The sequence below is a fragment of the Cydia fagiglandana genome, chromosome 18 (genome assembly GCF_963556715.1).
Source record: "Cydia fagiglandana chromosome 18, ilCydFagi1.1, whole genome shotgun sequence".
NCBI classification, from domain to species: Eukaryota; Metazoa; Arthropoda; class Insecta; order Lepidoptera; family Tortricidae; genus Cydia; species Cydia fagiglandana.
The window spans coordinates 17,134,896-17,162,471 of record NC_085949.1 but is presented as its reverse complement, the minus strand read 5'-3'; the positions used below and the strand labels follow the sequence as shown (position 1 = coordinate 17,162,471).

At 39.9% G+C, this 27,576-nt stretch overlaps 1 protein-coding gene across 2 annotated transcripts in view; it reads right to left on the bottom strand.

The window, feature by feature from the left end:
- LOC134673403 (homeobox protein homothorax) overlaps nt 1–27,576 on the bottom strand; it is a 343,072-nt gene that overhangs the window by 7,570 nt on the left and 307,926 nt on the right. The gene's annotated exons all lie outside the window — the stretch shown is intronic.

Genomic DNA, 27,576 nt, shown 5'->3' with positions numbered 1-27,576 from the left:
TCGTCGAACATTTTGTTGGTTTCCATAATTATATTCGTACTTAGTGCATTTCTACGTCTACTTTTATTATGGCCAGTTATATAGCTAAAGAAAAAAAAACTAAAATTGAAAGTACGTACATACTTAATGCGTGAAATGGCGCGTATTTGATAGATATCGCTCGCCATACAATATTAACGCGAGGTTTGAATACTCATTGTTCTGAAAACAGCGACTAGCAATTTAATTTTAATCCCTTTTATCTCATAGATACACCATCCATAAAGCACAACTACAAAATGAAATAACAGATCTACAAACGCAACACAGAATTTACATTTGTATATTATTATTTTATTTGAAACATAATGGCCGACCCCCGATAACCAGGGGCTCATAAATCATAACAGATCTGGATTTGTTAATTTTGCCGGGGGGTTTTAAAGCCAGGGTGTCAAATGGTCATAGTTGCATTGTCCGATGCACTCATGCACATGCGTCATGATACATCTGTTTTCTATGCAAATGCGACTAATTGTAATGAGATTTAAGCATTACAGTGTCAAATACGACACCCCTCGAATATGTCGCCATTACTCCACGCGTCGCGTAGACCCATTATTATTATTGTGAGATTTCCTTGGCTTTTCCTAAATAGGAAAAGTTAAAAAGGCAATTTGGTTCCTGGAACACGTCCGCCGCTCGCATCGCAACGCCTTCGCTCAGCGAAGAATAAAATTTAATTTCGACTAAGTTTTTGGATTTTAATTACCTGAAGGCAAATTAAATAACGAGCAGGGGCTGAGGAATTCCGTTAATTCTCAGTCGAGGGAGCGAGTAATTTAAAATTTATTGTTTCTTCAAGAATGTGTCACGTGGAGCGTTAGGTTTATTGCGCAAGGCTAACAAAGGTTGAAGGCTGTCGCTCCAAATGTAATTATTGCACGCCCCCTTTCAAACAAACAATAGTGTAGCGCATATACCGTTTTTCCGTAGACATTACTTACGGGTTTTCACCGTTCGGCCGCTTGGGTGAGTAAACAGAGGGCAGGTGGGCGAAAGTGAGGTATTACCTAAGCAATAAATTCCGTTTTTCCCTAATTAAGCTTTAATTCCTTGCGAGTCGCCGCGCCCCGCGCTCCTCGGGGAGCTATACCTCACCTGAGTCTCAGTAGATTGAGTTTTTCTTTTTAAACCGTGTTTATTTTTATCTTCCGATTCGAATACGAATTGTCATTAAAACCAGACCGATTCTTGTTTTACAACAGATAACATAATCATTGATCCCATAAATGTAAATTTTATACGTTCTGACTAATCTTGAACGGGCAACGGTATTCCTAATCGAGCAACGGTATTGTTTAATGTTCTTAACGCCTAATTCAAATCATTTAAATTACAAACACGACCGGACCTGAAAGTTTTTATCTCCGGGACTCCGGGCAAATCCCGAATTCGTAATCCCGGGTACCAGGGTGACATAGCTTATCGCCGGTGGCCGCCGCCAAATGAAGGCATTAGTTTTCATAAAGCCGCCCAGAGATAGCCCTCGGTCACTCGCCCTTACTTCGAGCTCGTCGCTGCGCGCCTGGTATCTAAAGATTGATAAATTGACGCTAATATTAAGGATCCTTGGAATCTTCTTAAGGAATACAGAGATTGGGGCTGGGTAATGGAAAATAGTGGAATTAATCATAATGTCTGAGAGGACAAAACACGCAAGTTATTCAATAGGGCTAAGAGGACAGGGGAGTGGGAGGTCTATCGGAAAGCCCTAAATGAATACAGTAAAGAGATTAGGAAAGCTAAGAGAGCGTCATGGAGGAGGTTCTGCGAGGAAATTGAAAATACGCCTCAAGGAGCGAGACTTCACAGGATACTCTCCAAAGCTAGAAGCAATCAGGTAGGCCTTCTCAGGAGGCATGATGGCTCCTTCACTGCTAGTGAGACGGAGACTTTGGAGCTCTTAGCTGAAACTCACTTCCCAGGGGCAGGACAGGCGCACGAGTCCCAGGTGTTCAGAGGCTTGCATAGGCCTCGCCCGGAGGACTGGAGGCAGGCTGCCCTCGTCATAAGGCCCGGGATAGTGAGGTGGGCTATAAACTCTTTCAAACCTTACAAGACGTGCGGCCTGGACGGAGTAAGCCCTGTGCTAATGCAGCGAGGAGCTGAAGTCCTAATCCCGCATTTGGTTAGAATCTTCAGAGCTAGTTATGCCTGGGGACACTTGCCAGAACAGTGGAACAAGGTCAAGGTATTATTTATACCAAAGGCTGGGAGGAAGGATTACGCTTTAGCCAAGTCCTTCAGACCGATCAGCCTTTCCTCGTTCCTCCTTAAAACCTTGGAAAAGGTAATCGATAAGTATATCAGGGAGAGCTGTCTTCTGAGAAAACCCATACACGACAGCCAACATGCTTACCGCAGGGGCAGGTCTACAGAGACTGCCTTGCTGGAGCTAGTTGACAGAGTGGAAAGGGCCTTGGAAGACAAGGACATAGCCATGTCGGCCTTCTTAGATATTGAGGGCGCCTTTGATAATACACCCATTCGGACACTGGTGGAAGGGCTTAGGGCCAAAGAGGGGGATTCCACCACTGTCCGCTGGGTGCAAAGCATGCTCTCAAGCAGAGTGGTTAGGCTAGACTTGCTTAACACTACACTCGAAGTGGCCACTGTGAGAGGCTGCCCGCAGGGAGGTGTCCTATCTCCCTTGCTCTGGACTCTCGCGGTGGATGGACTTCTGCACAAGATGGCGGAACTCCGAATCGACACTCAGGGGTACGCAGACGACCTTGTTGTGACGGTGAGGGGCAACTGCCAAAGTACTTTATCAGACCTTATGCAGAGGGCTCTCAACACCATAAATACATGGTGCGGAGAGAATGAATTGTCTATCAATGCAGATAAGACAATTATAGTACCATTCACGAACAAGAGGAAACTGGACAAACTTAAACCTCTTGTCATGAATGGTAAAACTATTCCGTTCTCAACAGAGGTCAAATATCTGGGGGTAACACTGGACCAGAAACTGACCTGGAACAAACATGTGGACGGAACCATACAAAAGGCCAGATCAGCCTTGGCAATATGCTGTCGTTTAGCAGGCAACAGATGGGGTCTAAAACCCAAAATTGCCTTATGGCTGTACACATCCATAGTGAGGCCGATAGTGTCTTACGCCTCTGTAGCATGGTACAGGAAAACGACGCAGAAGGTAACAGTGATGAAGCTTGGCAGCCTTCAAAGAACTGCCTGTGTCATCGTCACTGGGGCCATGTCATCCTCCCCGACGGCAGCCCTAGAAGCCATACTAAATCTACCGCCCCTCCACTTACATCTAGAATTGGAGGCGAGATCTAGTATGCTTAGAATAGCGGGCGCGAGGAGAGGTAATTGGTTATCGCAAACTCTGAGACTGTTTAAGGAATCAGTGTACGATATTCCTGTTCTTGGGATGCCATCCGACACTATGTCACCCAAATTTTGTCCACTCAAACTTTACTCAGTGGAAATCCCCAAACGGGAGGACTGGTCAAACAGTCAAATCAAGTGGAAAGAAGGAAGCCTGAGGTGGTACACTGATGGCTCCAAATCCGGATCTGAAGTAGGCTGCGGAGTATACGGTGAAGCGCCTAGGAAAAGTATCAGCTTAAACCTAGGACGTTTTTGCTCTATATTCCAGGCAGAGGTATACGCCATTCTGGAATGTGCGTCAATCAATCTGCAAAGCAACTACGGCAACCATACTATCTATATCCATTCGGATAGCCAGGCGGCACTCTTAGCCCTAACCTCCGATGTCACCACATCGAGGCTGGTTGAGAACTGCAGGCAACTATTGAACAACCTTGGAGCCAGGAACAAGGTTGTTCTACGTTGGGTCCCGGGGCATGCGGGTGTCGTAGGAAACGAGAAGGCCGACGAACTCGCGCGAGCAGGGGCTAAGGGGAAGAACTACAGTCCTGAGCCCTTTTGTGGTATCCCCAAAAGCCTAACGCGGCTCACCCTAAAGACCTACTGTCACTACAAAACCATTCAACTCTGGAGAGAAACAACAGGTTTGAACCATTCCAAAGCGCTTATCAAGGCCTTCAGCAAAAAGGCGTCCTCGAACGCCTTAGCGCTGTCTAGGAACCAACTGCGCAACTTGGTAAGGGTGCTTACCGGGCACTGCGGCCTAAATAAGCACATGCACACCATGGGGAAACGTGACATAGGGCGGTGCAGACTCTGCATGGAGGCAGAGGAGACGCCCTTACACATCCTCACAGAGTGCCCTTGCCTAATGCGTACTCGTGACCTAATCTTGGGCGGACACATATTACGCCCGGAGGAGGTAAAGTCTCTCGAAACCAAAAAGATCCTGCAGCTATTTGAAGTTGCAGGGTTGGATCGAGAGTTGTAGTAGGTGGCGATCACAATAGATCAGGAATGGTCGCAGTGATACATAGGCTTTGGAGCCTTATATAGCCCCTAATAAAGAAGAAGAAGAAGAAGAAGAATGTCTGAGAGGTGCTTGAAAGTTTTCCTACTCCTCCTACATAAATATAAGGGGACAATCTTAAACAAATTGTGATAGTTCGTCATACTATGTATAGGGCTGATAGGGTATGTATTACTTACTACTGATGAATACCCAAACAATAATACATGCCAAAGGAACTTCTAAGATCGCTTTAGTCACAATGATGAAACTTCGTTACAAAGCGTCTTTGAATCTTTTGGCAATAAAACAAACTGTTTAGTAGTAAAAAAATACGGCATCCATGGAGACATCTCTATTACACCAATTTGTACCCTCTACTGATGGTACAAATACGAATATGTATAGTGGTCTTCCCCACAGTCCTAATACTTATACATTATATAAGTTATTTGCCAGAACGTAAACAAAATACAAGTGGTCCTAATTACAAGCACACTGGTCCAAAACTACGTCACCCCGCAGGGTCCCCATAACTCATTATTACCAAGTTGTTTTTCCTGCCGTGCCCGTGACGCCAAACTGCTTTAGTTTATGCGTGTTATCTACCCTTGCCTAGCGATTGCCTCGGACCAACTGGTTTAAACTGAGCTTGAGATATCGCGTTCTTATTGTAACGATTTTTTTAAATATTGATACGTATTCAAGCGTTTTTATCGCCATACTTTATAACTAGCGTTATTTAACATAACGATATTAAATTAAGAACCTTGCTATTAGTTACTATTAATACGTTTAACTAATATATAATATTGCGGAGTAAAAGGTCAAATGGTAAAAGTCATCTAGTCTAGACCTATTTTTGTATCAAGGCCTTTCTCTGAATTTCTTTCATCTTCAGTATACCTACTTAATTACAGTTATTTACATATACCACCGTGACATCAGTGACTCCTACAGCTAATTTCGAAATTCGAAGTTTCTGTATACAAGTATATAGGTATAGAATGATATCCTTGTCACTCTAACCCAGCAAGAGTGATAGGGGAAGCAAGGCTGAAACTTCTTTTTTTTTTAATTTGCGGTACCTAACAGGTTATAAGTCTGAGTGATGAAATCGCTCGTTCTATGTATGCAAAGACAACGCATTACACGATATGTTTTGCGGCTAAAACGTTTTGAGGTTTGTGCCAAACTGAACTTGCGTTTAACTCTTTTTCAAAATCTAATTTATTGAAATCAGAAAACGTAATTTATATCCAAAACAACTTGTAAATGAATATTGTGGTGTAGAATACACAATAGGATCGACAGACAAAGCTGCAAAATCTCGCAGATTTGTAACAGAGTTTCTATAGAAATCTCGGTCCGTCAAAAGGGTGAATAATTCAACACTCGTGACTGTAAGTAGACCTTAAGTCTTTGGTATAAGGACTATGATTGGTTGATGTTGGGAAATGTTCGTGGGATTCAGTAAATCCACTCCGGACCGACGGACAGATCGCGTTTTGATGTGTTGCTATATCTGCTGATGTACTTGGTGATTGATTGAGGGTTCTTGTGTTTTCTGGGCTTTTTTGAGAAATGGGTGAGTTTAAAATTACTGGTAAAAGTACTTTTTTTTTGCATGGAAAATTGTGTCACTCTACAAGAATATGAAATCGATTAGGGGCATTTCACGCAAATGTCATAGCATTGCATTCTTCTAAAACTTTAAAAAATGATGAGAAAGCGATATTTGGTCTAGTAATATTTGAAATAAATCGGCAGCGTATTCTCGAGCTTTAGTTTTACTTGAGGTAGCTGCCAAAGAAGGCAAAAGTATTTACTAAGCGACATTCTCATTGAAATCCCCATTAAAACGTGATGATGTGAAATTGCTATTTTGAGAGATTTTGGAGCGCACATACATTTACGGCATTGACAAAAAATGTGGGATTTAGAAAATCTTATTTGACTCACATCAATATGAAAGCAAGAAATTTTTTTTAAATCTGAATTCCACGTAAGATACACAATGATTCTAAATAAGAAAAAGTCAGAAATACTCAGTCCAGAGCCTGTAAAACTTGAAACCCGCTCAAACTTCAGTTTTCCTCAAATATTTTCAAATATCTCACGTCACGAAAGCTCGAAAAGAAAACAAAAGGCCAGTGAAACGATAGCACGTACAAATTCATCTAATCCATACGTCCCTTGGTGGACAATAAATATTTTTCATGAAATCCAACGGTCGGGCGCCGCATAGAAACTGCCCCAAATCAGGCAATTATAGGTGCGACCAGTAAATACTATAACCGGGGGGCAAAGATCGTGTACAATAGATGGAGTAAGGTCATGTGGGGTAAGAGAAACATAGTTTATTTTGCTCGGGGCAAGAGAAACAGTATGAATTGGTAGTTGCAGTTTGTAGTTGTATTTTATAATTGTTGATGTATGTCTTTTCCATATCTCGAGACCATGGGGTCCCGGACCTTTGGGAGGCATACGTGGGGCCGAAGCCAACAGCGCAGAGGCCCTTTAAGACACTTTAATCTAAAAGCAAGGGATACATATGGCGGATACCATCCCCGAACGCACAATGTGATACATCCGGAGATGGTCCCCGCCAGGTGCAAAGACTATTGCAGTGCAGCACTTTTGTGCTGCGATGGGAACTAAGGTCATGGGCTATAGATTTGAAAGTTGGATGGACTGGATAATGGGCTATGGGAGAGACTAGCGGACACCTGCCGTGACAATCAGTCTCAAAATTGTGTAAGACAGGTGGTGACTCGCCTACTCATTTAGTGGGCTCTACAACGGCCGCACGCACAGTGCGACAATAGGGCAACACTTCGGAGCGGCTGTAAGGTTGTCGAGAGGTGAGTCTGCGGTAGCCAGATCCCGGTGATCCGTTCAGCAGGCCGCCGGCGTTATGACATTTTACACTTCCAACCTGGAGCATAGGTCCCGCTCTTGCGACTCCACTCTGGTCGGCCAATCAAGGCAAGCACAGAGGCGAGGGCCAGATGACAGGGCCCTCTGGAATAGGGGTCCGCGGTGTCGCCACTCACCGTCAGCTCGCCACAAGCTGCCCCCGCGGGGTTGATGTATTATTATTATTTTTCCTTGTATGTAAATTCAATGTTGACGTAAAAGTGTCCTTGTGGCTTATTTGCTGAAAAAATGTTGAAGTTGAAGTTTCCCTACAAATTATTCCACACATCTAACGTTATGCGAAATGATTCGAGGTGACCAGCATTGGAGCTTTAGTAAGTTGGTATGAGAGCGCAATCGTTTGCATCTAAGTTTAGTTTTACTAAATATATTTCTTTAGGTTACATTACAATCTTATTTTATTATATATAAGTTCGAGCGGGATGCATAAATTGAGATCATAATGTGATTTGTAATTAATAAGACTCCTGTGCATGCTCAGTAAACATTAACACAAATTGAGTTTTGGGGAACCTTGCATGTTGATATATTATGGACAAAGCGGTAACCGGGTTATGACGCTCTAAGTACTTTTCAAAGAGCGGCTTCAAAGTCTTAGTTGTTAAACCCATAATACTGTGTCTACAGGAGGTAGTCAATGAAATAGCATAACCAGGGATCACAAGTAAAGGACGGTATAAGGATTGTTAGGATAACGCCTTGGGACTTCGTTATTCCATACAAACCTTCGCTGACAATTATTCTTATTACTTAGTTTTGATATAGCCACGCTATAAATGGTTTTGGCGGTATTTCTGATATTAATAGGGTTGCCAATTGCAACAAAATCATAGGGTAATAATATGTGGCCGCATAGAATTCGATACAAGTTGCATCAAAATTGCATACAACTTTTAGGATGATACGTATCAAAATATGTATGGATTGCTTTAGGCTATAAACTATATCTGTGCCAACTACAGCAAAAGTTTTACAATAAGTAGATACTGAAAAATGCTGTACTATCCCTAAACTGAAAGGAAAAAACTTCACTAAAATAACCATTATATATTTGGCTAGAATAAAGGAAAATTACATTAAAAGCGTCTTTACTCGTTATTCGTAAACGTGATGCTTCGTTGTCTAACAAAAAACATAACGTCAATATTTCCTCGCATATATGAAAAATGTCCTTTTGTATATGAAATAATAACCCTAAGGCCCACTTGCACCATCCCACTAACCCTGAGTTAAGCGGTTAAACCTAATAATCTAATGTCAAATTGTACTGGTAACCATGGTAACTCTAGGTTTAACCGGTTATTCTCGGGTTAGTAGAATGGTGCAAGTGGGCCTAAGCAACCTAAACATGCCTATTATTGGCTAATTTTTTTAAACGTTACTTAAACAGAGACTATTACAAAATTCGTTCCATCATTTTCATAGTATAGGTCATGTCAACATACTTCGTCAAAGCGAAATGACCAACCACTGTACTCTCCCCTCAGTTATTAGAATAAAACTCGAAATCAGTATTGCGACCCAACAATTAACAGAGTAGGTAACATGTGCTCCGTAACTCATTTCGAGTGATGAGACCCCCAGAGGTCGGGGCCGAAACGGCGATATATTGCTCCCAGTAATTACCAGGCGCCCAGCGGATTAAGGAGCCTTAGACTTAAAATGAAGCATTTTCCGCTTGGTAATATATGGGGGCGATTTTTGCTTCGGTTTATGTTGCCTTGGTGGAGTGTATTGAATTGTTGCCCTGGCACTACTGTTATTTATTGCGATTTGCAATGGACATAGATTGTCCTAAATATGTCACTCAACGTGCGTAAAAAATAACGTTAAGTACCTAATAATATAACGTTTTTACTTTATATAACGTTATATATTTTTTTTTGTAATGTAAACGAATATATATGAATAAGTAGGCACAGTTTTAATACAATTAAAAATATACATATTGTTGCAAAAAGTGGACAAACTAGTATTTTAATTTTAAGTGATATACCTACATAGCTTCTAGTATAGACTTATGTAAGTAAATAAAAATGTGAAAGATTTTGACCAACGAATTAAATGGTCATATAAAATGGTATAATTATGCTACAACGATTGTACCTGTCCTCTTTTTTTTAAAACTGACAGTAGAATCTGGCTAAAACAAATAACTTTGGTACTTTATCACCCATAGAGACATGAAAATGAATCCAACCTGGCGTATAACAAATTAACGCTTGCCTAATTATATACTAGGGCGGCATAAATCGGCAGTAAATATCTTACAGTCACAGATGGTGTCAAACCGGGGCCCTGGAGTCAGCGGGCACGACCCTAGACCCTCGTTTTTCGTCGTAGTGTTGCTAGATTAAGAAATAGAAAATGCTAAAAGTAGAGCTTCATAACGCCAATTTTGTTGTCAGTGTCTTAGGGTGGTATTCCACCTGTCCCATGTCATTGCGTCTCACTCTCTCATTAAGCAAAATATGAGCGCAGTCACATTGAACAGATATAATACCATCCTTAGAGGCGTGTAAATATTTTTTTGAACCGTTGGCTTGTAAAGATGCTTGTAAACTCGACTGTAGCAACGATATTTGGAGTTTTATTGGGTTTGATAATAATATTGGTTTAATTATTTACTTAATTTTGAGAACGTAATGCCAAGTATGTTAGTATGGCCGATTAGAAATCCGTTGTCATCATACTCATACTCATTTATTTATTTATTAGGTACCTACTTATATTACTCATGGAAAACGATTTTCCTATAATATGCCTCTGTATAGTTTTAAAGCGTCTTATGAAATATATAATGGATCTAGAGTCCGTCTAAGCTAACATTGCACCGATTTGAATATAACAAAGTGAGGAAGTTTAATTATTTACCTCATTATTTCATAGAAATTGTTTGGTCATTACAAATGCCATGTATAGTAATTTTACGTCAATAGAGTTCAGCCAAGGCAACTCTATCATGACTCAACCATAGAAGAAATAATAGTACTACCGTACAGAAAGGACACTTCCTACAAACCCGAAGTTTGACAGCGATTCAGGGTCAATTCATGCTATCCCTTTCTACTATATAGCACTATCCCTTTCGGCTATTTAGGGTTGTCAAAATTCAAGTGATTATCTTATCTGTGGTCGTGCACGCACAAGGAAGTCAGGTGGTGCTAACCCTAATAATTGCTCGGAGCAATGCTGAGCCGAACGGGGCCGAGTTCGACCGAAGTCAGGAGTGTCTCACCACTGGCTCAAATCTATTGACGTAAAATTACCCAGAAAACCGGGCTAGCTAGCAAGTCTGGCAACACCGAGGTTTCGCGGCCCTACTCGAAGACAGGGTCGCAACAGTAACATGCAATCCCGGTAATAGGTCGACCCGGCGCCATATTGTGTTGATTGCTGACGTGCACGCCGATTTTATTTCTATCAGAAGGGTTGAGGTGCGTGTTATTTACGGTACAACAGTTGCGAGCGAAATTGAGCTAATTTTCGTAGTAATTTGATTTAATTAGATCAGAGACGAGTTAAATATAAACGTTTAATTCGATACAAAGTCGCAAACCTTGGCGCTTCTTATAAAGGAGCAATCCACGGGCTGTCCCGTACAAACGCATTTTATTTCGTGTGTTGCGACTTTTTTTCGGCATTTAAAGCAGGAGATTATTTTTCTGTGGATATTTTTGTCATTGAAAAGGAAACTCTTATACTTGCAAATCTTCAGACAATTTCATGGAATGCTCCTAAAGACACTCAGGTGGTGCGATGCATTTATTTGAAAAGTGTACGGCACTCCCGATGATAAGAGAACCTCATAGCCTATAGGCTGCTACAATGGGGACATTAAGCACGTTAGTATTCCTTTTTCTATGGGCTATATGGCTATTATGTACCGTAGTATGTAATGTACCATGTACGATGATGTATGAGCTGAATAGCCAGCCGCGTTCCTACCCGTCAATAATTGGGATCCTAGGATGTTATAATTAGAAGTATGTGACGTATACAAATGGTAATAGGTATAGTTAATAATATAAAACGAACTTTGATTGGATTCAGATGGTTTCTTGTTAATTGTATGTATTATATTACGAGTATTATGTAGGTTTAAATATGTATGTCGTTGCTTATGTCATGTATGTTAAATTTCAGCGATTAGTAGCATCGCCCACAATCTCTCTGTTTTGCCTTAAGGTTGACTGGTAGAGAATGCTTTTGGCATTAAGTTCGCCTTTTGTACTATAAGTTTACATTTGTGCATTAAAGTTTAAATAAATAAACCTCTCTATGTGACGTCATCTTATCATCTTCTCTACACCAACTATGCCAACGACTTTGTAGATTACCAGTATTTATTATTAACCCGTCTCTGATTAGATTTAGATGCAACCGCTAATGAGGGTGGCGCCGCCTGGTGGTGGGCTTGAGAACTAATTTGCTGTGATGGATTGCAATGCAGTTGCCGACATATGTATCGTGATATGATGTTATATGTTATGACGTGGTGACCTTTTGCCTTTGTTATATTAACATGGTGTTAAGGGGCCCACTGATTAACAGTCCGCCGGACGGTATCGGCTTGTCAGTTAGAACAAAATTTTGACAGTTCCGAACAACTAGCCGATACCGTCCGGCGGACTGTTAATCAGCGGGCCCCTTTAGATCTCTCAGTGGATGTAGCTCGTCCTTATTTAGTGGTATGAGTGTAATATCATATCAATATCAAACGAATAATAGTTGAATGCCGCTTGTGGTCATAAAAAGGCATTTTTTATGGTGTTTGGATGCAAATGAGCGGACGAATCGCTTGAAAGATCGAAGTTATTTGTTAAGTTTGTAAAGATTACGTGCCGAGGTGTCACCAATGTCACCATACACGTAAAATTTCTACGAATGTTTATTATGAAGCTTCCAAGCTTCGTCTCTTCAAAGTCGTCAGAAAGTTAGAGGAAACGGACTCTGGTGAATAGAATCGAATTTAGAACATAAATAGTTATTTGTTTTACAAGGGGGCAAAGTTGTTGTTTAATCGCTCGTGCTAATATTGATACCCGAGCAAGCGAAAGATTCCAAAATTGAATAACGCAGCGTCTTACGTAGGCGAACAACGCGCGAACGCGGCGCGGTGCGGCGCGGCGGCGGCGCGGCGCGGCGCGGCGCGGCGAGGAAGAAACAAAACGTTGATACGTATAGGTGTGTCCTACTCACTCAGCGAAGCGGCGCGGCGCGGCGCGGCGAGGCGAGGAAGAAACAAAAGTTGATACGTATAGGTGTGTCCTACTCACACAGCGAAGCGGCGCGGCGCGGCGCGGTGAGGAAGAAACAAAACGTTGATACGTATAGGTGTGTCCTACTCACACAGCGAAGCGGCGCGGCGCGGCGGCCTTGTCCGGCTAGGGAGACACTCCCGACCGCCTTGGCCGCACACAGACACGGTTTATAAGAAAATTCGTATTTAAATTATGAGTAAACTATGTCTTTTAATGCAAGTAAGTGCAGCGTTCTTCGTTGTCTGAAATTTTGGTTTACTGGCATTTTGATTTGGCACCGCCTTCAAAAACTAAGTACACAATTACCCCGGTGGTTATTAATTTGCTTATTATTAGGTATTAATTACGTTTTGGCAGAAATTGGTTTTACGACGGGATAGGGACTGGAAAAGGATAGGGGTGGGATCTGGGTATATAAAAAAATATTTTGTGCTTTTCAGCGGGTTGGGTTTTTGAAAGTACCTCAAAAGGAAAAACAGAACCCTTATAGGATCACTCGTGCGTCTGTCTGTCTGTCCGTCTGTCACAGCCTATTTTATCGGAAACTACTGGACCAATTAAGGGGTCATCCATTAATTACGTCACACCAATTTCTAGGTTTTTTGACCCCCCCCCCCTTGTCACACTTGGTCACATTTGGCAAACCCCTCCCCCCCTAGTGTGACGTCACATTTTTTCTACGAAATCGCCAAATCGAATTAAGTAAGTACCTAAGTATTATTAATATTTTATCAAAATATTTTTGACGATATAAATATTAGTAATTTTATAACCCAAAACTGCTTAGGAAAGAAAATTAAACGATTAAAAACTATTTTCGTTTTAAAAACTTGTTATTTAAATGTACAGCGAACTAAATAATTTAAATAAATTTTCGGTTACTGATGAAGTTAAAGTGACGTCACAAAGTTTGTGTCTCCCCCCTCCCCATGTCACAATATGTCACATTTTCTTGACCCCCTCCCTCCCCCTAAACGTGTGACGTAATTAATGGATGACCCCTAAGTTGAAATTTGGTATACATATGTACATTAGTAACCTAAAGTTAGACATGTTTTTAGGGTTCCGTACCCAAAGGGTAAAACGGGACCCTATTACTAAGACTTCGCTGTCCGTCCGTCCGTCCGTCCGTCCGTCCGTCTGTCCGTCTGTCTGTCACCAGGCTGTATCTCATGAACTGTGACAGCTAGACAGTTGAAATTTTCACAGATGATGTATTTCTGTTGCCGCTATAACAAAAAATACTAAAAACAGAATAAAATAAAGATTTAAATGGGGCTCCCATACAACAAACGTGATTTTTGACCAAAGTTAAGCAACGTCGGGAGTGGTCAGTTCTTGGATGGGTGACCGCTTTTTTTTGCTTTTTTTTTTTGCATGTTGGTACGGAACCCTTCGTGCGCGAGTCCGACTCGCACTTGCCCGGTTTTTATAATTTTAAAATACATAGGTTCGAAGTTAGCCAAATAATGACCATTCCCCCTCTTTATCTCCAAAACTACTATGTAGGCCTAAAATTTTGAAAAAAAATATACAAAATAGTTTTTTCTTTACCTATAGATGTCAGGAAAACCTATTAAAAATGTGAAGTCAAGCGTGAGTCGGAATTATGTACGGAACCCTAGAAACGCGAGTCTGACTCGCACTTAACCGGTTTTTTTAAAGAAATTATATTAAGTTATTTTGCTTTTATGTTTGTTTATTTATTTATTTTTGTTTCATTATGACGATCGGTTGATCTTGCTGCACGCACGTAATATAGGGACGCACTCCCACTCCCACCCACTCGCACTCGCACTCCCACTCCCTCTCCCACTCTAAATCCCACTGAAAACCGCATCAAAAACACGGACAAACATACATACATATATTCAGGTCAAACTGAGTACCTCCTTTTTTTAAGGCGGTTAAAAACAAAAGTAGTTGCTCTTTTCTGTGAGCTGTAGACTTCGCAATTAGCTTAAAAAAATTAAAATAATTACAGCGAACTCAGAATAGTCGTAAGTGCCATAGACGCTACTGGAGTCTTTTATGCCAATTTCCGCGAATTTGAATATTTTTTAGTTTTGTGCCTATAGAATACAGGAAAAACCTATAAAGAAATCAAACGGGAGTTGACTAATCAAATCAAAGCCGTAAATTCTATATACCCCACGCCTCTAGCCGCGTCATACTCGCGTCTAAAAATCAAATGGATTGATCGCGCCAGATCCGCGCCGCGCCGCGCCGCCGCCGCGCCGCTTCGCCATCGCGTTATAATCGCTCACCTAGGACACTTCCATACGCAACAACGGTTTGTTGTTTCCGTGCCGCGTCTCGCCGCGCCGCCGCCGCGCCGCGCCGCGCCGCGCCGCCCGACATTCGCGTGCAAATCGCGTCGCGCCGCGTTCGCAACGAGATCGCTTACGTAGGACACTTCTATGGGCATCAAAGGATTGATTTAGCCGCACCGCGCCGCACCGCGCCGCACCGCGCCGCGCCGCGCCGCTTTCGCGCGTTGTTCGCCTACGTAAGACGTAGCGTAATGGTTCGATAATGGAATCTTGAGCGTTGCGAGGGTGTCAAAGCACGAGGGTTAAACAAAATTTGCCCCCGAGTGAAACACAAAATTTTTCACCACACCAACTCGAAGCAAATATTAAATGTAAAATATCAAACAAAATCAAATCCAAATGAATGTTATTAAATATTTATCATCCAAAATCATCATTTAAAAGCCAAATCTACCAGCAAAGATAAGAAAACAACTCAAAATTTGCATTTGATTATTTTGCCTCACATGTGAATAAAATGCAACTTTGCTATCAGTTTTTGAAGTGCAAAGTAAGTCTTTCCGAGCTGGTGTGGTGAAAAAATATTTATAAATTCCAAAAGCTGTTCACAGTTGCAAATGCAAACGCACTAATCGCGTTCTAAATCCAAATAAATTGAGAAAGGAACGCGCGAAGCTCACACTGGGCCGCGTTCCATTTGTCAATCTAACGACGCGGGATCAAAATTGGCCACCTGACATAGACAACGGATATCTTTATCTGTTTTTTTTTTTAATTTTGTAATGGCGTCCTCGCGTGTAAGCCACACGGGAATTAGCGGTTCGCGTAGCGTAATCGCCATGTCGCAATCGAAACTAACAATGCCGAAGCGCGCGTTTTTTGTTTTTCGCCCGAACGAGATAAGGCGGTTGATTGTACCGCGTTCCTAGTGTGAATCTTTGCTTTGGATTTAACGATGTCGTTCACATGCGATGTGTATTTGCATTAGTAATCTTGGGAAATTGCGTTTGAACTTTATAGTTGCGCTTGGTTAAAAAGTTATTATAAACCTTACGTGGAATGTACTTATACCGCTATTTGCATAGAAAGCTTTAGTTTTTTTTTACATTTGCATGTGAAAGTTTCTTATAGCTATACGTTTTTGTACGATACATGTATTTGAGTACCTACTGTTGTTCGAGGCTGATGGTGTTATGTAAAGAGGGATATTTTATATGTAGAAAATGGCAACCCTAAGTAAGAAAGTAAGTAATTTATAACGTCCCGTGGTAAGAATGCTTCAGATAAACAAGTTGATCGAAGACGCTCTCAGTTGTATCGCGCGATATCATGACGCCGACGCCGTTTTAAAACATACATTATTTTAATGGAGCCGGTGACGACGACGCCAGATAAATAGTTTATTTTAATTATTACTAATCTCCCGTCTTTGAAGCACGACAGATTTCAGAATAACGTATGATTTATTTATTGCAATATCAAGATCTTATGCTGTGCGGGACAGTTGCCCAATTCCTTATTTCTGGTAGATTTAGATGTAACATGTTTATTAACGTGTGTCTCCTTGGACGTTCTAATTGCTGGTGAAATATAGCATTCACCGGCATCAGCAAACTAGACTAATGACCGTCCTCGGTGACGCGAGATGCGGCGATAGCGGCTGACAACCCTGTCGACGACATAAATCATATGGCAATTAAGCTTTTTAAACGACTCACAGATTTACGACAATTTCCAAACGATTTATTAAACAAGTAATTAAACTGAAATGAAAATGGAACTCACTTTTGCTTTTTAAAAACAAAACTGAAATGCACCGATGAATTTTAAACGTGGAACGGAAGTTCGAACGGTTCTTTTTCTAAAATCGGAACGTGACTGAAATGAAATTGGAATGCACTTGTTTTCCTTTATAATTTGAAAACGAGCGCGGAAAGCGAGCTCGAAATCATAACGAATAGATTTCACCGCTCGATAGCTGTATCGCGCGAGACAAAAGCGACTATAAATAAAAGGATGGTTAAAATTTTAAGGGCCGGTCGGGTTCAGGCGCGCCATTAGAGGCCCTTAGCGGACGTAACGAATGTGTCTCTGGGCTCGAGATGCCAGCACAGATCGGACAATTGTTACCGGCCAGCGTGAAATCCGCCATAACGACTTATAAAAGAAAACCGATTTGATTTCAGAACGTATGAATGGAGCCGCGTTGATCGGAGTGGTTTGAATCGACTCGATTTGCGATTCGCATCCATTGGCATGTCATATCTATTAAATAAATTAGTTTTAAAATGCATACAGTATTTTTATTTAGAAATGACCTCCCCCTGTATCGTATATTAAGTTTTGCGTTCCATTTCACGCTTGCTTGACACGGTGATATATTAAAATTATATAAAAGTAAATAAATAATGTTGAACCAATCGCCGCTGCGGCTCTTTATGTAGATAAGTCTAATGCGATCGGAGCTGCGACCGGATGGCTTATTATGACAATTTTATTGCCGAATATTTAATTAAATGTTAATCTTGACACTTATTAATTGTTTTACTATTTTATAAGGTTTTAACGACAAAAATACCGAGGCTCATCACCATTATAAGAAGCGATTGCCAACCAGTTCCGTGTGACAGGTGATGGCGTTTAAGTAATCGTTGTCTATAAATCAGTTGCGCTTAGGAACGTGTAAAGTTTGAACATTTTTATGGCGTCATGTAGCTCGTGTGAAGGCGATGACGTTTACGTCTGGGAATATAGACGTGTAAAAATGTGGGTATGACTTCATTGGTTTGCAGCCAGGTTTGTTTGCAGTTGGTGCGTCAATGTGCGTACGTCTGTGCAGTAACGGAACGCAGCGGACGCGGCCTCGCGTCTTCCTGTCACAATTAATTTTCGGGCGTGAAAATTGGCGCGAAAACTGTCGCTGCCGGGACGCGGGGGGTGCGCGGGCGGGGCGCGGGGCAGCGCCACCACGACTGGAATTTTAATTACGCACTCGTATTCCGAATACCAATGTCGTCTTGTTTAAATTAAATATAAATTATTCGCTCCTAGGCCCCGGTGCACTCCTGGTATTGTACGAATTGCGAAACGCTGAATAAACCGGTTTAATTAATAATTTGCTCAGCGATTTTAATAACGACTTGCCGTTTGTTAAAAATTAATGTCGCCCACAAGATTCAAATTTGAACATACAAACTAGGAGCGATTACCGTGGATGGAAATTCCAAACATAATTAGACGAGACGTGTGCACTTCTTACAGCGTTTAACAAACTTTGATAAAAAGATTAAGTATGACAGTTTGAAATATAGCCACCGCAGTAAGAAAAAAATAACAGTGCAAAACTTTCTCGGGCGGAGCCGAGTCTCCATTGTTGGCAACTACGCCGAGTTAATTTTGTAGGAAAGAAACAAGGCGAGGCGCAGGTGTTCCACCGCCCCCGTTGTATTAATTTGAGCGTCCCGTCTAATACCTACGTATGATTGCGTTACAACAGGCGCAGCTGAATTTATAAGCAAAGTTGCACGCGTCTGTTGCCCGTAGCTCTGTGCAGATTATGATGTCTCCCGTGACAACTTGGAACGCACCCATTACGCCGCTAGTTCATTCCGCCATTACTGAACGCGTCTTTAATTGTAAATTATTGCCTCGCGGCGGCGGACATTAACATAATTGTTTCAAAAGAATAAGTAAACGATCTACTACAGATCGTAGTAAAGATATTTCGAGTAATTAAGAGGTATATTTGCATAGTGATGCGGTCGGCGTTGTGTGACATTTTCCTGATTCGCCATTTTGTTTTTTATCTCTTCGCCGGTTATCATCTTCTTAGAACTGAAATATAGGGACGTTCATTAACTAGCGGTAATGTTTTTTTTATCTCTCGCATCTCAATTCCGGTTTACAAGAGAATAATTATGGAACACATCAAACGCTTAAGCACACATTCTTGGTCGTTAAAATCCTAATTATCATTTTAGAAGTGGTAAGTATTCGTTTATTACATGTAGTACTACACTAGTTTGTATGCTCAAATTTGATAGTCAATTTTAATTAGGCCATCCTTGGTTTTATAATCTTTATAACAATTTTATTAGGTGATTCACTCTGGCAGGTACTTTTTCGGCCTACTAATAGGTGCCTTCATTAATTAGCTAAAACATAATTACTCAAATAGGTTTTTACACATGTTTTTTTGTAATTATTTCCGGCCGGTACCAGGGTGTAAGAAGCGTAAAGAGCGCAACAGTAAAGCGTAAAGCGCAACCATAGAGATTACAAGTTAACTTTTCCGATCACAACGCCACAGACAAAGGTTTAAATTATCCACGGGTGGATTGGCAGACGGATCCACCCTTTGACAGTGCGCGGGGTGACAAATTGTCTGTTATTTCGCTATCTACCATGAAATAACACTTGCATTCATTACACAAACTTTTGATTATATTAACTTCGGGATATCTAATCTCCTAAACACATTAATGCGATTATGTAATGGTGAAATATTATTCCTTGCGGCAATAGAAAAAACATGTACCATAGATAAGATTATTTTATTTTGCAAGTTTTTAAGTGCTAAAATGAACATTAAAAAAGTTAATTAAGGGCAAGCAAAGTTTAAACCGTTGGAGAATCTAAACAAGCTACGGCCATAACTCAAACGAGGAGGCCTTAGGAGGCCGTTGATAAGAAAGTTTCATTACCCGAATGCTGAATTTAAAACCGGGCTTAATCAAGTTTACGGGAATTATGAGGCTTATCCGAAATCAAGCGCCACCTGTGTGCTTAGGGGGCTGATTGTGCTTTATCAATTTGATAAGGATTTTATCTCATTTGATATGACCTTGAGTCTGGTCCTCTGGTGTCTGATGCGGACTAATAAGTGTGAGCCAAACACCTTATGAGACTACTGGATTTCGTCAGCACCAATCACAGGAGGCCGCTCACGGTCAAGGTCGTCTCAAAACAAAATAAAAACCATATAAAATTGTCGAGGCAGAGGCAGATCAAAAATTAGATGGCGAAACGACCTGGACTCATTCTGTGGCGACTGGCGGGAGCATGCACAAAGCCGTGACGAGTGGCGAAAGTCAGGGGTGGCATTTGCCCAGCAGTGGGGCACAATATATAATTCCTTTTTTTAGCATTAGAAAGAAGTTGCAAGAAGGTAAGCTATCTTGACATATCTTTTAATTGAAAAACGCTTTTTAAAAATCAAAACCTATTACTTATGAAAGCAGAAGAATATAAATGATCGTATAGATTCATAATTGTTACATTGTTGCCGTAACTTATTTGTAAAATGTGTTTTTCAATGTATAATTTTATTACAAAATGAAATGTAAATAGATACAGAAATTTAAATTTCAATTAAAAGACACATCAAGATTGTTTACCTTATTTCTAATGCTAAAAAAAACGAACTATAGGCTACTAAAAAAAAAATTGTCTAGACAGAATCGGCCTCCTGTGTGCTTAGGGCATTTCGTTTGTATTGGATATTAGATTTTGCTTGGGATTAAATTATGGCTTGTAATTAGAGCGGGTGGAAAGCGCAAGTTTGCTTTCATCTTTACCTGAAATTGTTAACGGGTTTCAGGGGAAATGGGTGTTTGAATTGATCCTTAGGGCTCCCAGTTTTGTGACTTTTACAGTAACATAAAAGTGTGAAAATTTTACAGTTGAAATGTAATATTTCAGATTTCTTCACCATACCTACTGACGGACATATTTTTCACATTTGGGTAACTATTTTATTTCTAAAGGCATATAACCAACTTTTCAAAACCACATTTATTTATCTACAGCTGTGTTTTTCGCTTGTCAGCGAATTGACGTTAGTCCACTATATTTTTTGTAATGTTATAATTTTTGTATCATTTGAACGTTCTTAAACAAAATCGAGAAATATACTTTGGTAAAATAATAATGGCTTAATGCACATAATATACCTACTTACTAAATTTAGCTTCCAGATATTACTTCACGTACTTAGTTGTTTTGAATAGTCTATTGACTTTTTCGGCCGGCGTTTGACTCGTCCATTCCAAACCTCAATTTCAAATTCAAAGGTCTCCTGTTTAACTATAGATTAAAGCGGAGATTAAACGTATCTGCGAGTATGTTTGTTTGTTTCGTTAACTAAGTCGTTTTCTGTTCGCCGACAGCGCCGGGCCGCGGCAGCCTTCCCTAACCCCTTCAGTTTGATAAATGGCCAATTACAGAGCGGGCCGCCCCGTCCCTTCTGTTAGCTTGTTGCCTATTTTGAATTGCTTTTGCTTTTTCGTTTAGATTAATATCTAAATAGGATAGATACGGATCCCGCTTATGTATTTACGTTTTTAAACGTAAATTTCGGGCACAAAGCCACCTTTTGTCCGCCTTTTTCGCGCGGCATTGTTTTAAAGTCTTAATGCGCATCTTTGTTCCACTGTCTTGCTCTGTAATACTTCTTTGTGTTTTGAGTTAATGCAGGTTGCTTATGAAATCCTGGTAGATTAGAGTTTTCAGGTTGGAAAATACGCCGCTTTTCACAAAATACCTACTTTGAAAAAATGGCTTACCAATAAAAGTTATACTTTATGAAAAGTTGTACATTTAATTCAATGTGAAACTTTTTAAAAATGTAAAGGCTCAGGTGTTAAACATTCGTGAATTCTTAATTCCCGTCATTAGATGATAAGGGTGCGGTACGACCCTCTGTTTATTTTTCCTGTATTCAAATTCGAGAGTGGGCATAATTGCACAAGACTTAAGCCTATTTAATTTTTTTATCTCGGCAAAGCCGATGCGGCTCATTTGACCGCGAGTCTATGCGTTCATTTATTTAAATTGTCTATGGTTTATTTTTATCTGTGGCCCTCTGGCTAAATGCTTTGATGATTTGTAATAAAAAAAAAGTTTTATATTAATGCAGTACCGAGTTAGAACTAGATAATACAAAGTTTTATTTTTGAGAAATATAACCAGATAATATACATATGTCTTGAAGTAGTGTACAATTATCAAAGCATATTTCAATACACAACAAATGTTTATCCTCGTAAGACCACCCATACAAAGTTTCCCTACTTTCAATTTGAACCCTATATATTTTTTTACATAACATATAAAATTTTAGCTCCATTCATAAACCCATCCATATAATGTCCAGTAACGCTCCGTTCTCATGTCATATTACATATAATAAGCTCATACATACAATAGTTGAAACGAATCCAAAATAAGGCCCAATCACGACTCGTCACCGATTAAGCGCACGTACAATGGAACGTAATAACTATCATTAACTTACGCATTGTGATAGCAATATCTGTTTCAATTGCTCAGCGGAACCAATGAGTTTACACCTTTTTTATAAGCCACGATGCGACCGGCAATTAACTCTGTGTAATTCCATTTTTGACTGCAGGCAGCGACCGCTATGCCGCGCTCCAAATTTATCCGTAATCGTAGGTATAAGTAAATAAATAGGTATAAGTAAATAAATTTGAAATGACGTGAAAAAATTACGCGACCGGATGAGGACACTTTACCACGCGTGGCTCACTCCGCGATTTCGTCGCTTTGCTATAGGTAGCTAAAAGTCCATCCGTTCCACACCAATTTTGGTGGCTAGGCTAGCCATAAGCCGTGCGTGGAGCTGTCGCTACCTAGCGGCCATACCTGTCCTGATCGTAACAGACGCGTTTTGTTATAGAGAGTGAGTCTTCTGTGCCTAGTACTATTATTTATTCTGTAACTTTACCCTACACAATAAACTATGAAAATCGGTCGTATCGTCGTCGTGACGTGTAAAAACCCGTGGGTGCGCCAGCGCAGTGGCGCAACCAAAACAATAGTGAAAACAATAGAAAGACGCCATGAGAAATGGGCCGAGCCGGGAAATTGATGGCCAAGGTGTAATTTTATTACGATTTGGAAGCCCCTGTTCTAATAAACATAGTATGTTCAAAACATGGGCTTTTTTATTAAATAACGCTAGAATAAAAAAAGATCTCTGCTCTATTCAGTCAATTTGAGACCACAATTAATGAAAATGTTTTTTCTAGGCCGGAAGAACGCACAAAATCAAAAATCGTGGAAAAGCCTTTGCAAAGCTAATGACTTAAGAAAAAAAATCTGTGAATATAAAAACACCAATAATTATAGTATAGAGTTGAAACTAAATATCAACTCGTATACACCTTAGGCTTTCATATGAAAATTCTTATTGTTCTGTGTTAAAAATGTATCGGGATGACAGATGTGTACGAAAAGTCACATCAACTGAGTATTTCAATACGTACTAAAAGCTTCAATAAGTGTTTTCTTCAAACAATTGTAACCTGATTAAGCCCCGTAGACGCGGAAATGTAAACAAAGCCAAAGGCACGCACACACATGAAATCAAAACTTTCAAACTTCTGCAATCAATGGCCGAATCACACAATACTGTCGTACATACCGACTAACTGTCCCTTGATCGATGTCGTCTATTAGTGGGACATTATCGCAGCATATCTCAGCTGTGGGTGTTAATACTGTTAAGCCTAAAATATGGACATTTTTAAACTGAAGTTCCGTTCGTGTTAAGGCTAAGTTTCTTCAATATTTTTTTCTAACAGATGTTGGTAAAACTACCCCTTACAGCATATCGTGTATATATTTACCTTTAGAGAAAGGTGAAAAATAAGGAAAAGGATTTTTAATGTAATGGCTATTACCTAAATGTTTTCTAAGTTTCACACGCAATTTATGAGGTATTTTTATTAAAATTATCTTCTTATACGATATGATATATTAATAATAACAATTTCAGCCTATAAACGTCCCACTGCTGGGCACAGGCCTCTTCTCATGCGAGAGAGGGCTTGGGTTATAGTCCCCACGATATGATACAGGAAATTATACTAATTATTATAGAGAATTCGAAATTAATAAACTACACAAATTAATTGTTTATGTAAATAAGGCGCAATTGATAGTTATAAATTAGGCCTTATTTATATTTTTTGCCACATATATTTTCAAAACAAACCAAGTAGTCAATTGAGAAATCGTATTTTTATAAGTAGGTAGCCTTAAGCAAGTTTGTATAAATAACGGCCATTTTTAACCGAAGAGTATCACTCTCATTAATTTGTGTCCGGATATAAGTAAACGTTGGTTTCGCGCCATCCATCTTGGATCGGAGGTCGTTCACTCGCTACCCACGTGCTCATGGGTGCCTAGTACTTCGCTGATTGTTTTTTGTTCATTAATTTAGTTTAATTAGTTTGTTTTTGTTGGAAACGGAAAAAAAGTTGGGAAAAAATCGACGTTTAAAGTTTATCTGAATAAGTTTTTATGTAACTGTAAAAACATTGCAAAACAAAGATAATTGGATAGGTTTTCCAACAAGGTGATTGTACTCTATAGCAGAGCTCAGTATTATATCTATAGAATTAGTGCAAAAATAATTCGCGTGAACCGTGTACCTACTTGACCAGTTTGATAGTTGTCAGATCAGATGTTAATCAATGCGATATCTTTAAAGTAAATTGAGTTGATCATTTGATTCATCAATAACTGTGAATTTTAACAGTATAACGGCCCATAGTAAATAACACTGCACTGTGCAATATATTATAATCAACTGATTAATATATTAAAAGTACTAATAAGGTATATCCACTTCAGAAATTCGCGGTTGGCCCCGAGTCCCCAATGTGGCTGGACAGAATAGAATTCGAACTGAGATATGTATGCAATAAATTTACAATGATGTAATTTGGCAGTGTCATCATTAACGTCAAATTTCTATTAAAATGACGTCCACTGTGGCATTGTTACACTTTATCACGTCAAAATCGATGCATTAGCTTACTCGAAAAGTTCACTGACCCCCAATCAAGTGGTTAAACTAAAAAATATGGCCCATAACGGTATATCGTTATCATAATCACGAAACAAAAAGCCTAAACGCGTTAATGCGTGTTCCCGTGTCGAATATTAACTTTTTTATTTCTAACTTTTTCGACATCAATCACTGGGCCAAATTGCTCGGAATATGGAACTGTGCGTTGAAAGTGTTTTTTATCTTTGATTAGGATAACGGTTGGCAATTTATTCCGAATGCGGGTTGATACCTATTTTTTTATCTGTTTAGAATTTGGTAGCAACATTCCGAAAATTATATTTTTACACTAAATTATTTGAATAATTATTAAAAGTTAAATGCACTATTTCGTAAAAGTCTTAACTACAGCTTAGCTACATTAATTACTTGTTATGTTCATCGTAATTAGAAGATTAGCGTAGTATAAATGCAAACAAATTACGAAATACATACTTAGAACGAGTAAGTCAAGTAGCACAAATAAAAAAAAATATGATGAGACTAGAGATACTACATAACTTGGGGAGAACGAAACGTCATTTTTATTTTTTTAATTTAATTGGGGTATTAACGGAACACAGATAAAGTCAGTCAGCGCTCGTTCTTTTTTTAAATTTTATCTGATGGCTTACCGTTTGAATTTAAAGGTACGTCAGCCTGTACGAAGTTTTAATAGACTTGCTACAATCAGATCTTTGGACTGCCAGACCGGATTCCAAGGAAATTAATCGTTGACAATTTTTTAAGGGGGTCGCAGGCTATTTTTGTATTATTATCTTTTGCAGAAGTTGTAAAATTTTCTACCCCTTTTTGTTTATCTTCCAGGCCCTTTTGCATCCGAATTTTATTTCTTTTAACTGTTTAAACATAACATAGATGGCATAAAAAGTATGTCAATTATGCGTCACATTGTACAACCATAAAGTCACATATCAAATCAATACAGTTTTCCTTCCGGGCACAAACATAGAAAAGGCAAAAAGAGAAAATTTGGTCACAGCGACCGACCATAAATCCAGCTCGACTGGTGCGAATCGCTCTAATTCCTTTGTTTGCTAAAACCGAAAACTGCCACGGGCATTCAGCAACGAGCAATACAATATTTTACTCTTTCACACTTGACCGATTTTTCTACGTTAGAAAGTGATAGACGTACACGTATTTTAACTGCACAATGCTTATTATGTGCACGTTACGGTCTACAATCGCGGTACGCAGCATTCTTTGGGGATAAAACTTATTGTATCACCATTCATGTATTTATGTGATTCTGTTCTTATTAGGGAGTAGGTATTAGGTATTTCATTTCTATATTTGCTGGGGTTCCGTTCTCGTAGTTGGCTCGGCTGTCGGTAGTTGGAGTGATGCCAAGTGCTATGTTAAAAGCTCGGAGTCGTGAAAAGCTTTGTCCTAAAGCTATGCGCTTTATTTGGTGCTTTCGGATCGGTATTATTTAAAGTGTGGTGCAAGCCGGTGGGATTATGTTTATTACACTTAACTGTATTGCTGTTAAAGCGGCTAAATTAGTTGGAAACTGTGAAACAAAGGTATTATATCCGCGGTTAACTTTGTTACGGATAAATTAATGAAAAATTAAACCAGGAAGAAAATGTATTAATCCATTTTGAATACTCACGAATCGGCAATCTATAAGCGAGTTGGACTATAAAATTATGATTCAATATTACCTGGAACCTACCCGCTCTACTTCAGGTACATTAAGCTAGTAACTTATGAAAAATGAGACAAACATTCATTCTACAATTTTTTTAGCTAACAGCGTCGTCGTACGAATCATGTTCGAACACAAACAACATTGGACCCGATTCGGATTTTGAAATAGACATCTTTTAGACATCACCAAGATACGATAACGATATGAGATCAAACCTGTCAAATTTGACATTTGCGCGATTCTGGAGATACTCTTGAACGATTTCCACAGGATATGACTTAGAGATCCAATTCACATCTAATAGATATCTTCCTCTATCTAACGTAAAAGTGACATTGGTTGCCCGAATTGCGCTGCAAAAGAGAACTAGTTGATATCTAAACTATAACGTATCTAGAATGGATCTAGTACGTGTCGTCTCTTGTGAATATCTTGAAGTTCGAATACGGCAGATTGTGGTCTTGAGCACGAACAGGTCAAGTTTGAGGCTCGTGGAAGAACATACATAGTAATTTTTATCAATCATTATCATATCATATTAAGCATAATCGCGGGCAAAAGCTAGGCTAATATAAAATTCTGTTCCGCCTAAAAGGCCTGCTACACGGTCGCCGACAAGCCCCCAAACCGCGTGGCCTTGGTCTGTCCCGGACCGTGTAGACGGTTGTTACCAACAAAATTTGACCAAAACTGTCCAAGGACAGACCAAGGTCAGACGGTTAGAAGGCTTGTCGGCGACCGTGTAGCAAGCCTTTAAAGCTGGTTTGGTAAAAGTGACAAGGAGACATAAAAAGCCTATAAAATTTTGACAACGAACGACGTATAAATTTCCCAAACTCCGAAAAAGCGTATGAACACATCAGATCGGTCATGTAGCTGCCAATAAATCCTGGCTACCGCAACAATGCCAGCAATAATGCCTTGCATTAGCCAGGACACAATGGCCCGCTGATTTATAACGCCCCGGATAAGATGGGGAAACGATGGATGAAACCAGGACTTCAGGACTCTAATGGAGTTGGAATGTTTAAAATTCAGATCCAGGTTTAGACGGGATAGGATTTTCTTTAAGAACGATAGATTACGATCGTGAGGATCGGTGGATTTTCTTGAAGTTATAGGTACCTAGGTTGTAATGGTGTTTAGAATGTTCCTCG